The sequence below is a fragment of the Bos grunniens genome, chromosome 5 (assembly GCF_055505025.1).
Source record: "Bos grunniens cultivar Pamir isolate PY7600 chromosome 5, Bosgru_T2T1.0, whole genome shotgun sequence".
In the NCBI taxonomy this organism is placed as follows: domain Eukaryota; kingdom Metazoa; phylum Chordata; class Mammalia; order Artiodactyla; family Bovidae; genus Bos; species Bos grunniens.
In genome coordinates this window covers 71,835,232-71,847,688 of record NC_141169.1, presented here as the reverse complement: position 1 = coordinate 71,847,688, position 12,457 = coordinate 71,835,232, and the positions used below count along the sequence as shown (strand labels likewise).

Below are 12,457 nucleotides of genomic sequence, written 5' to 3'. Positions count from 1 at the left end.
GTAGTGAAAGTAGTCATAAACAATGATAAACAAATGGGCATGCCTATTTCCCAATACAACTTCTTATACAAAAATAGGTGGCAGGCAGCTCTAGCTTGCTGACTCCTGATCTATGGTAAAATAATTTAATAGGACGACCTTCTTTTGGGGATTGACAAGAAACATGGGGTGTTAAAGACAGAATTTTTTTAAAAAATGTTAAATTTTATTTAATCCAGTGTCTTCCAAATTTATTGAACCACTTCAAATTTTAAAATAATACTTATTAGTATCCCAGGACCAGCCTTCGAGGGTGCTGTTCCAAACACTGGCTAAGTAATTTTTACTGTTAGTGGGTTATTTTAGGCATACATAAAATATATAGTAGTACAATGACCCCGATATGTCCACTACCCAACCCAACTGAAAAAATAAAGCGTTTTAAATACAAAGACCTCTGTACACCTATCTTGATTCCATCATCTCTTCTACCCTCCTGAGATTACCACCTCCCCTGAATTTGACATTTATCATAGCTATCTTGCTTTATATATATACGCTTTTACTATTTTATGAATTCCTACTAATATGTAGACTATTTTGCATGTTGGTAGGCTTTATGTAAATGTTAGCATTAAACCCAAATCCTGCCTCAACTTGCTTTTTTTGCACAATATTGTCTCTGAGATTTATGTAATAATATGTAGCTCTAGTTCATTTATTTTCTTTGCTAGTTGGCATTCCTGTGAATGAACATAGCAGCATTTATTCATCTGTTCTCCAGTAGAAAGCTCGTTCCTTTCTCTTTTCTGTATTTTGTTATTACAAACACTGCATCTATAAACATCTTTGTACACAGGGGAGAGTTTCTCCAGGGTATAGACCTAGGAGTAGCATTATGTGTTTTCAAGTTTACTTGAAAGTGGATTCAGAGTCCCCTCTGGTGCTGTTTAAGAGTCCGTGCTCTTCTATAGCTTTTCTCAAATCCGCCAGTCTAATGGGAATGAAATACACAGTAGGGTGTGGTTCCAGATCTCATTTCCAGGGTTACTAGGAAGGCTGAGCCTCTTTTCATACATTTCTTGGACTATTTTTATGTTACTTTTCAGGGATCTTTGGCCTTGGATGATGCTGACAGGGTAGATTGACACAGGAGACTGACAGGCATAAAAATTTCTAAGGAGAACTAAGGCTAGAGGCTGATCCTTCCAAGATGAACCAGTGTGCCTCGTTCAAAAGTCTGTTTCCCATTTCCCAATGCTGATTCTTTGACTGAAGTTACCTTAAAAACTAATTTTTATGGGAGTATAGTTGCCTTACAATGTTGTATTAGTTTCTTCTGTATAGCAAAGTGAATCAGCTAAACATATATATATCCCCCCTTTTTTGGATTTCCTTCCCATTTAGGTCACCACAGAGCACTGAATAGAGTTCCCTGAGCTATACAGTGGGTTCTTGTTAGTTATCTATTTTATAACTAATATCCATAGTGTATATATGTCAGCCTCGATCTCCCAATTCATCCCACCCTCCCTTCCTCCCTTGGTGTCCATGCATTTGTTCTCTATGTCTGTGTCTCTATTTCTGTTTTGCAAATAAGATCATCTATACCTTTTTTTTTAAATTCCACATACATGCATTAATATATGATATTTGTTTTTGAAATTACTGTTTTAGTGGAGAGAACTTGGGCTTTGGAGTCAGACAGGCCTGGTTCTAATCCAAGATGAGGCTCTTTCTACATGAGATGGTAGCCAGATTTCCCAGCCTCCTGGAGCCCCAGTTCCCTCAGGTGTGAAGAGGAAAATAGTCTTGCATGCAGACAGGGGAGACTGAACAATGTGAGAAGCACCCAGGACAGTGTCTGGTCTACAATTCATGATCGTTCCCTCTGTCATCCTGTGCAATAGAGGAGATGTGAGCTGAAGCTCTGCTCATTCTTTCACCCTCTGCACACCTCAGTTTCCCCCACGGGGAAAAGTGTCACACCATTTACACACAGAAAATCAGACCACAAAACTGAATAACCCACAGAGCTCGAAAAGACTTTGGAGATCACCCAGTCTGGTGGTTCTTCATCTGTCATAGGGTGATTCCATGAGCTTGTAAAAGACAAGTTCACTTTGGAAAAAACGGCACATATGCTCTAATTGCTGGGTTGACTACAAACTTTCTGAAGGATGGGACCTGCTCCTTCATCGTTAACCAGAGCACCACTGTCATGACCTTACATGAAGGACTTTGTATAAGGATATGGCTGTATGGTAAGTACTGGTTGGCTGGCTTATTGCTAAGGGAAGTTAACACTTCTGTGTAACTAACATTTTCACCTAGAGTTTGGGAGGTTTGCTCGCAGATGAGAAAATAAGCATCTTGGACAGAAATTTGACTCAAGAGGGGACCCCCTCCCCCCAAAAAAAACCCTGTTCCCAGGAAGTCAAACATACTCTCAAACTTCCGGACTGAATCTGAAGCCCCAGTCGGAAGTGAGCCCCAAATACCATTTAAGATTTAGTTTTCTGCCTTTCTGTAAGCACCAAATGTGTTTGTTTTACTTTCAACACTTTGGAAGCTCAGAACAAATTCCAAGTGTTGGCAAACTGTGTGCGGGTACAATCTGGTTTCTGCCCACGCTGGGCTGTTGAAACTGCTGCTTCGGGCCCTGGTGTCTCCCGCACTGCCAAGCCGAGGCGCCTCCTGTTGGTCTGCATCTTCTCTGCCTGTGGATAGCCTCAGATGCTGGCAACCCCTCCCCATCTCAGTTTCCTACATCTGCTACCTCACTTTCTTCAGGCTTTTCTCGGACCTGGGAGCCCTCGCCTTCTGTCTCGTGATGACGCCTCTTCATTGGTCCTTTTCCTGGGCTTCAGGCCTACCCATGACTTCAGTGGCCACCAGTCTGCCAGCGTGCCTCCCCAAAGCATCTCAGTTAAGACCTTTCTTCTGAGTTCCCTGCCTGAACCTCACCTGCCTACCACTGTCTCCATGTTGCTTTGCATCTGAATTAGGTAGGAAAAGTCTTGTCTGTGGCGTCTAGTATCAGCAACACACTTGGTAACAGCCCTTTGTATCATTCATTCATTCAACAAGTATTTACTGGGCTCCAACTATGTGCCCAGTAAACGTGGGCCTGCCCATGTTCTGTGGCAGGCCCCGCAATCAAGGAAACAGATTTCTGGCCCAGCCCTAAAGAGAGAAAGAAGCTACTCTTTGAGATAAAGGCTGAGCTATGACTCTTTCTTCTGGAGTATTCTATGCCCCCTCCCTAACCTCTGACCACTTGGGACAAGCCCCCATCAATGAAAGGCCGTATCTGTTGTCTATACATCTTCCTTTCTGTTGTTGTTTCCTGCTAGTGACTTCATCTAAGGTTGCAAGTACAGCTGGTAACAGACAATCAATGACTTTGGTCAAAGTTCCAGGATACCATCCAATGATGGTCTTCAAAAATCCCACACTTCAGAGAAAATATAAAACCTGAGTATCCCGAGGAACTCGGAAATCACTGAGGTGGGGACAGTGGCCCCCAAGCCAGTCAGCCCCAATCAATTTTCTTCCTGCACTTGGAGGGGGGACTGAGCCACCAGAGAAGAAGGGCCAGGACACACCTGCCTTCAGCCTGGGCTACAAACCACATCCCTTGTTGGCACACTAGCACATCGCTTCAAGATATTTATTCCTCGTCCCTCTTAGAGGAAGTTGAGGCTATTGTTTTTGGTAATCAGGAGAAGCTGACCTCCTTGGTCCCCAGTGGGGGAGCAAAGATATTTGCTAATATTTAATGTGCGTCTTCTGTGACACGAGTATGCTACATGATTTACCTGCTGTGTGTTCAGTCACTCAGCCATGTCTGACTCGTTGCGATTCTACAGACTGTAACCCACCGGGCCCCTCTGTCCATGGGATTTTCATAGCAAGAATACTGGAGTGGGTTGCCATTTCCTTCTCCAGGGAATCTTCCAGACCCAGGAATTGAACCATGTCTCCCACGTCTCCTGCATTGCAGGCAGATTCTTTACTGCTGAGCCACCAGGGAAGCCCAGTTTACTTCCTACGTGGTGTTAAATGGTTTAATTATATCATTTTACTTAATCCTTCTGATAAAGAGTGGGAATATTATGGTTCCTATTTTATAGATACAGAAATTGAACCCCAGAGAAGTGCATAACTTGCCTAAGGTCACACAGAGAGTAAGTAGTCAAGCCAGGATTTGAACCCAGGCAGTCCGGCTATAGGCCTGCACTCCTAGGCACTCTGCTTGGCTCCTTCTCTAATTAGATGACAACATGAGCCCTTAATTCTCTGGCAATCTTCCTCTGATGGAGGAGCCTGACACAGACTCTCTCATTTCCATGGACAACCAAGTGGGCAGCATCTGGCACTCAACATTTTCAAAATTGAACCCACTGTTACTTCTCTGACATTGTCTGTGTCCTGTATTTGTTAATAGTGTCCTTAGCTACACACTCCCCAGAAACCTGAGTCAAACTCTAATATAAAAGTTTTTGGAGGGGAAAGGGTTATCACATGCACATGCTACCACATACAACAGGGGAATAAATTTCCCTCCCATTTCTGGCTCCCCCATATGATGGCTGAATTAGGTCTCCCCCACCCCCAAGAGATATGCTGAAGTCCTAAGCACCTAACCCACAACTATGAAGTGAAGGTAACTTTATTTAGAAATAGAGTCTTTGCAGATACAGTCAAGTTAGATGAGGTCATTGTTGTTGTTTAGTAACTAAGTCATGTCCTTGTGACCCCATGGACTATAGCCCACCAGGCTCATCTGTCCAGGGGATTCTCCAGGCAAGAACACTGGAGTGGGTTGCCATTTCCTTCTCCAGGGCATCTTCCTGACCCAGGGATCAAACCCTCATCTCTTGCATGGCAGGTGGATTCTTTACCACTGAGCCACTGGCAAAGCCCCACATGAAGTCATTGGGGGTGGGCCCTAATCCAGTTTAACTGGTGTCCTTTACAGGAAGGTGGAGGTTTAGACACAGAAACAGAGAGAAGACAGCCATGTGAAGGAGGAGGGCAAGACTGGAGTGATGCTAGCACAAGCCAAGGAACACGGGGCTACTAGAAGCTGGAAGGGAACAGAAAGGATCCCCCTCCAGGTACTTCGGAGGGAGCATGGCCCTGCTGACACCTTGATTTTGGACTCTAGTCTTCAGAACTGTGAGACAGTAAATGTCTGTTGTTTTAAGTCACCAAGTCTGTGGTGCTTTGTTTCAGGAGCCATAGAAAATGGATATGCTGCTGCTGCTGCTAAGTCGCTTCAGTCATGTCTGACTCTGACCGATCCCCTAGACGGCAGCCCACCAGGCTCCCCCGTCCCTGGGATTCTCCAGGCAAGAACACTGGAGTGGGTTGCTGTTTCCTTCTCCAGTGCATGAAAGTGAAAAGTGACAATGAAGTCACTCAGTCGTGTCTGACTCTTAGTGACCCCATGGACTGCAGCCTACCAGGCTCCTCTGTCCGTGGGATTTTCCAGGCAAGAGTACTGGAGTGGGCTGCCATTGCCTTCTTCGAGAAAATGAATATACCCAGTTTTCTAATTCCCCTCCTTGGCTGGTTATTGGTTTCATGCATACTCTTCCAGAGACAATCTAAACATGGATATAGAAAATACTCAGTTATGTTATTTCACACAAGGGCGACACCTCATACACTATTATCTATAGTCTTTTTCACTTGATAACCCATCAGGACTAATTTCAAAAATTATAATAAGTATATGTAACAGAAAAACTGACAATTTTAATATTAAACAAAAATTTTTTTCATGCCACACAGTATGTGGGATCTTAGTTTCCCAACCAGTGATCGAACCTGTACCCCCTGCACCAGAAACGCAGAGTCTTAACCACTGGACTGTCATGGAAGTCCCTATTTTTAACATTTTAAGTGTACAATTCTGTGGCATTAAGTAATTCACATTGTCATGCAACCACCATTACCAACCACCTTCAGAACTCTTTCATCTTCCAAACTGCAACTTGGTACCCACACTAACCCCAGGCCCCTCTGTCCACAGCACACCAGGGCCATTTCCAACAATGCTCAGTCCCTCACCCCCTACATGTGTCCCCAGGTTTCATCTTCTCTAGCCTCTTTCCCCATCTCTCCATACCCACTGCTTCTGCATCAGTCCAGCTGCCAGCATCTCTCACCTGGATCCCTGTACGAGTGTCTTCGTTCCAGGCCCTTGCTGCCTCAGCCCACGTCTCTCACCTGGATCCCTGTACGAGTGTCTTCGTTCCAGGCCCTTGCTGCCTCAGCCCATGTCTCTCACCTGGATCCCTGTACGAGTGTCTTCGTTCCAGGCCCTTGCTGCCTCAGCCCACGTCCCCTGCCACCAGCCCCTCTCTCTAAAGCACTGCTGTCACTCTCATCCCTAACCATCTGGGATGGCTCCTCCCTCCCACAGAATAGTGGCAAAATCCTTTGGTGTGGCATAAAAGACCCTCCCTGGGCTGAGTTTAGCCGAGATTTCTCTGTGGTATCCAATGTCTGGTCCAGGGTCTGGCCTACAGGAGGTGCTCAGAGCACTGCTGGTTGAACCTGTGTTCTTAGTTTCAATTCCTTGTGTTTCTTCCAACACACAGTCCCACCTTGGCCTTTGTATATGTGGTTCCCTCTGTGTGGACTTATTTTTTTCTACTGCCCTCTCCCTTCCTCTTGTAGCTTCACCTTCTCTACCTAGCAAATCTGTTTATTCTCAGGATTCACATCAAATGGTACCTCTGGCATTTCAAGCTCCCAGACCTAGATCTTCACTGCTTTATAGTAGAGCATTTGCCAGATTTTTCCATAATCCCTTGACCTCTTTGCCCACCCACTCCCAGTCTAACTCCCAGTAAGCCAGGCACACAGTAGGGGCTGGTTTGGGCCTGCTGAGTGCAGGGCACCTCGCCAGCTCTGCTCCTAGACCTGCTCTGTGGCTCCTCCCTGACACCGAAAGGGGAGGACAGTCGAGCCCCAAAGCGCCCGCCTGGGAGCACGCAGAGCGCGGCTTCCCATCTTGCAGGAGGCGCTGATGCACTGACATCAGGCAAGAGTGGCAGCAGCTCCCACAGGGTCATCTCTGGGCCCAGAGGGCAGTTTCAGGTCCGCTGGAGGTGAAGGAACTGGCATCCCGTGCCTGCACTTTTAAGCCAGCCCAGCTGAAGAGGCCAGGAGTGGCAAGGACAAGGACACTCAAGAGGAGAAGAGAGGAGAGAGCAGTTCCCACTCTGAGAGGCTGGGGAGCCTTCCAGGGCCCCACAGAGGCACGTGCAGGGCTCAGGTGCTCCGCCTCTGCAGGTGATCTGACGGAGAGAACAGGGAGACCCAGGTCTGAATTCAGGGGCCCACGCGGACTTGACTGAGGGAAATGGCTGCCATAGATGCGGCTCTAGATGTCCCACCCCACCCAGTTTTCTCCAGAAGTCCCTGGCCAGGATACCAAGTATTCCTTTACAGCAGGAGCCTGAGGCTGTCCCATTCTCTCGAGGTCCCGAGGTGCTCCATCCCTCCCTCCTCAGTGCCCCTCTCCCCCACACTCTCCTTCGCTTTCTTTGTATTCAGACTCTGTGAGATTATCTTGCTAATCTGTTTGCCATTGCTTATTGTAGGCATCTCCCAGCAGCACTTCAGTCTCCTCTGAGCCCAGAAAAGACCTGGCTCCATAAGGCTGGGGAAGGAGTGGGTGGACAGCATCTTTCCTTCTGACACTAAGGGCCAGAATTCCCCTCAACCAGGTGATCCTCTTCTTAAAGGGCCACAGAAGCTTGTGGGAACAAGGACCAGCAGCTCCAGCAGCACCAGGCCTGCTTCCTATGTGATGGGCAGCAGCTGGGTTTTCCCTGGCTTGATGTCCCTGGATCCCACCCAGGTTCTGGCGGGCCATCAGCACCCCATACGTGTTTGGTAAATGAAACCGAATTTCCAGCTGTCATTATAAGGCTGTGTAAGAGGCAACAGAATTTCAGTTCAGGTGCCTCAGGGGCACAGTCTTTGTCTTAAAACCTAGTTTGACCTAAACTAGACAAATAACAAAACCTATTAACCTATTAACCTTGGGCAAACTTCAAGAGATGGTGAGGAACAGGGAGGCCTGGTGTGCTGCAGTTTATGGGGTAGCAAAGAGTCAGCCACAGCTTGGCGACTGAACAATGAACAACGAATTAACCTCAAAATGTGCCCAAGAGACCTAAGAAGTGCTAGGAGGGGCGGACCAAGCAGTGGTAAAATTTGTTAAATTCATATGTGACCTCTTAGTGAAGTTCCCCATTCCACAAAGCAGTCGTCACCCCCATCTTTACAGGGGATGAACCTGGTCCTGTGAGATGGGCAGAGTGACCTGCCCAAGGGGACCTGTTAGAAAGCAGCAGATCCAGATGAGAGCATCTAGTGTGGGGCTTGGCCTTAGGAGCTTGAAAAAATGTAACAGAAGAGCAAAGGAAAGAAAACAATGCGTGACCTTCGACAAGCTCTGTAGCCACAACTAGCCTCACCGTTCCTATTTTGTAATGTCCTAGTCTGATACTCCTAGCATCTTACCATCCCCAAACGTACCCCTTCTGGACAGCTCAAAGTCTGGTTTGGATTTAAGAAACACTTGCAAAAAGATTAGCCATTTCCTGGAGGGAGCTCATGGTTCCAACAAGCTCCAACTGCTGTCAGTCAGTGTCATTTATCAGCTAAGAAAGGATTTGAGAACACCCTTTCCTACCATTATTTTAACACAGCCTCACTCTGGAGCAAAACTGCCTCTTACAAATGTGGGGAAAACAGCAGCATTTACTGTTCGTGTTTCTGAAATGTTTCAAGACCAATTATTAATAGGAAAATGTACAAAGCCTAATAAGAAAATGCTGCCGGGAGGTATTATTTATTTGTTCTTTCCTTTATTCTTACTTCCCTCCCATTTCCCAAAGGACAGGAAAAAAAAAAGAAAGATGATCTGATACTTTAATTAAGGAAGAATAAATGGGTCACCCTTGTCGGTTTACAACCTGCAGCTGCATTAAATGGTGTTCCTCTGGTATAAACTCGATTGCCACGGTGAGGCTTTACTGTAGCAGAATAAAGACAAAAGGGGAGCTCCCATAGGACTGACCAAGGTCACTGTGAAAACCAATGCAGCACTAGCGTCAGACCTGGGAATCCTTGACTGTGCTTGCTCTGTCCCGGCTGGTGTCCAGGCTGCCTCCCACCAGGAAACGTTGGTCGGCTGGTAGGTAATTATATGTTCTAATAGTCACTGACACTCCAGCTGCCAACACCACGTCCCAAGTTCCCGCATCGGTTAGAATACCAAACTACTTACACTGTTTCTAAGACTGATTACTTATAGCAGTATGTTAAGCTCCAAATGATTCAGAACTAGGAGTCTGCCTAGCAACTTCAAAGATGAACGTCTGAGACAGCAGAGACAAATCAACTTGCAAAGTCCTTCATCTTACACCTCATCTGCCTTACAGTAGCTATGTGATTTAGGACAAGTCCCATAAATGCAACTAGCCTCAGTGTTCCTATCTGTAAAATGGGACAATAAAGTCTGCCTTGCGGAATTTGTTTGGGATGGCACACTGTGAAGACTTAGTGCAAGGCAGGTGTCCAGTACCTATTGTTGGCTCTCTAAATGAACAACACTTCTTTGATCCCATCCCTTGAAAACTGGAGACAATAATTCCTACTTCACATCACACTAAATGTGATTGTAAAATATATGTATAGATGTATCTATATATTGCCCAGGCTGAAAAATAGATACTCAAAAAACAAACAAACAAACAAACAAACAACTGGCTGATCATATCATGGACTGAATTTAGCCTAGTTGATGGAACTTATCTTACATTTATTACTTAGGAAAATTTTTAACTAAATATTTTAGTTCTTTTTGAAAATGATTTCCAAATGTGAGGAAAATTTAGCTGGAACAACCAATTAGCATATTTCCTAGACACAAATCATCTTGTGCACAAATGAGTCAAGAACTGAGAGAAAAATGCCTAAAAATAGCTTAGAGACGCAGGTGAACTGGCTTCCTTTGCTTCCCTGCTCACTGTGTGCGTCGTGGCCTGGCAGGTGATCACACTCACATCCCGAATGGCAAGGCTGATTCGTCAAACTGGACAAACCCTGAAACTGAAATCCTTGGTGCAACTGTCAGAGCAGCACACCCCTGGTCACTAGACCCTGCAGTGAAAGCTCTGTGCTGGGGGAGGGGCCTACAGATGACAGTGGTCCTTGGAGTTCATGTTCAGTCTATGGATTTAGGAAAGGAAAAGAAGCATCTGGAAGGTGATCAGCATCCTCCAAGGGGGCTGACTCCAGATCCAGGGCAGGGGCCAGAAAAGTTAGTTATCTCTCTGGGCATCTGGGTTTGATGTTCGACTTCTAACTCTCACTTAACATCTGTGTGATGTTAGAAGAGTTACCTAATCTTGTTGGGCCTTGATATCTTTCTTTGTAAAATAGGGAAGCACTATTTTCCCAGTTAACAAGAGTGTTTGTTTTGAGGTTCAAATGAGAGCCTTAAGATAAAGCAATACCTAGATATGAACCTCCATTATTACTACAGCGATAGTAGAGATTTACACTGCTGCTGCTACTGCTGCTAAGTCACTTCAGTCGTGTCCGACTCTGTGCGACCCCATAGACGGCAGCTCACCAGGCTCCCCTGTCCCTGGGATTCTCCAGGCAAGAATGCTGGAGTGGGTTGCCATTTCTTTCTCCAATGCATGAAAGTGAAAAGTGAAAGGGAAGTCGTTCAGTCATGTCTGACTCTTCGCGACCCCATGGACTGCAGCCTACCAGGCTCCTCCATCCATGGAATTTTCCAGGCAAGAGTACTGGAGTGGGGTGCCATCGCCTTCTCTGAGAGACTTATAATGCTCACTAAAAATGACCGTGTCATGAATACTTACTTCCTCTTAGGCATTGTCAGTGTGGTCCTTTATGTTTGTGATCCTGCTTTGTGCTTGCACCAATATCTGAAGGGGTTGCTATTACTATGTCCATGTTACAGGTGGGAAATGAAGGTCCAGAGAGGTTAACTAGCTTGCCCAAGTTTGCACAGCTAATTAGTCATGTTGGTGGAATGTGGACTCAGGCAACCGGACTCGAGCCCAGGTGCCTACCCTTTAGGCTGTGAGGTTTCCTGAGAGCATGACAAACAACAAGTTCTTTATCAGCAAAAGTTAAGGAAGTATCCTACTTTCCCCGCCACCCAGCGGCCTCAGGTTTGCTTCAAGGAGGAGAGCTGGCGTCTCAAGGTCATCCCAGCCCAGAGCTGGGGACTGTGAGCAGCAGCAGCAGGAGTGAGCCTGCAGGTAGGGTGCCACACCCATGAAACAGGAGGCAGGAGAGTCTCATGGGCACAGGATGGGCTTCGGAGCAAGAGTCACAAGGATCGCCACCTTGACATCTACACTATCAGCTGTCCCACCAACAACTTCCCAGTCTGTAAAATGGGAAGTTTACACTACCCTCAGGAGGCTGCTTCAGGGATCAGAGTAATGAATGCAAATCTCCTGTTGCAATTAATACCCGCCACACAGCAGGTGCTCAGTAAATGGCTGTTCCTGTGTCTCTCTCCCTGAGACCCGTGGTTATTCTAGGTGATAAAATGTAAGGGATGGTGGCACTGACAGATTCTCTCTGGACAGAAACCTCCTGAGGAGAGTACAAATCAGGGCTTAGAACTATGGGGTCTGGGGGTATGGGCTGCCTGAATTCACATTCTGGTTCCACCACTTACAAATCTTGTGACCTTAGGCACGTTACTTAATCTATCTGTGCCTCAGTCTCCTTGTCTGTAAAGTGGGCATAATAACAATACCCACTTCATTCATTATTAATTAGTCTGTGTAAAGCAGTTATGACAGTGCTCACTTTGTGGCAAGCTTTCAGTAAATGCTTGCTGACTTGCATCAGGGCCCTGCATGTCCCTGGGTGGTGGGGCATTTATGAGCCTTCAGTGGGCTATGCTGTTTTCTGCAAACCCTCCCCTTCTTTGCAGACTTCCAATCAGATCTTGGAAGGGTGGAAATCTCTGAAGCCTGGCCACATGACAGGCTACCCTAACCTGGTGGGCAATGGGGATTTGAAAATGGTGTCCATGACACCTAGACAACAGACCTGGGAGTCGGGAAAGCACCCACACTCATGCACACACACCTATGTCTGAGTTTCTGTATTGTCTGCATTTACAGCAGGTTTTGACTCAAATGAGTGGTTTCATTTCTTTCACTTTGGATAAAAGTGAGTCTCTCCCTACCCCTGCATGGGGTCCCTGAGTGGTGCATGAATAATTCCCACCTTGATGCAGTAGATACCTGGATGCAGGGGTGAGAAATGGAGGGCGAGCCAGTTCATTCCATGCAAGTGAAAAAGCACAGGCGCTCTCAGACCCGACCAGAAATTCTACTCTGCACGGTTTAGTTAGAAAACTACAGGGAGACAATAATTTACTTCTAGT

At 46.2% G+C, this 12,457-nt stretch overlaps 1 protein-coding gene across 3 annotated transcripts in view; it reads right to left on the bottom strand.

Annotated features, from left to right (window-relative positions):
- ABTB3 (ankyrin repeat and BTB domain containing 3) overlaps nucleotides 1–12,457 on the bottom strand; it is a 331,737-nt gene that overhangs the window by 65,863 nt on the left and 253,417 nt on the right. The window lies entirely within an intron of this gene.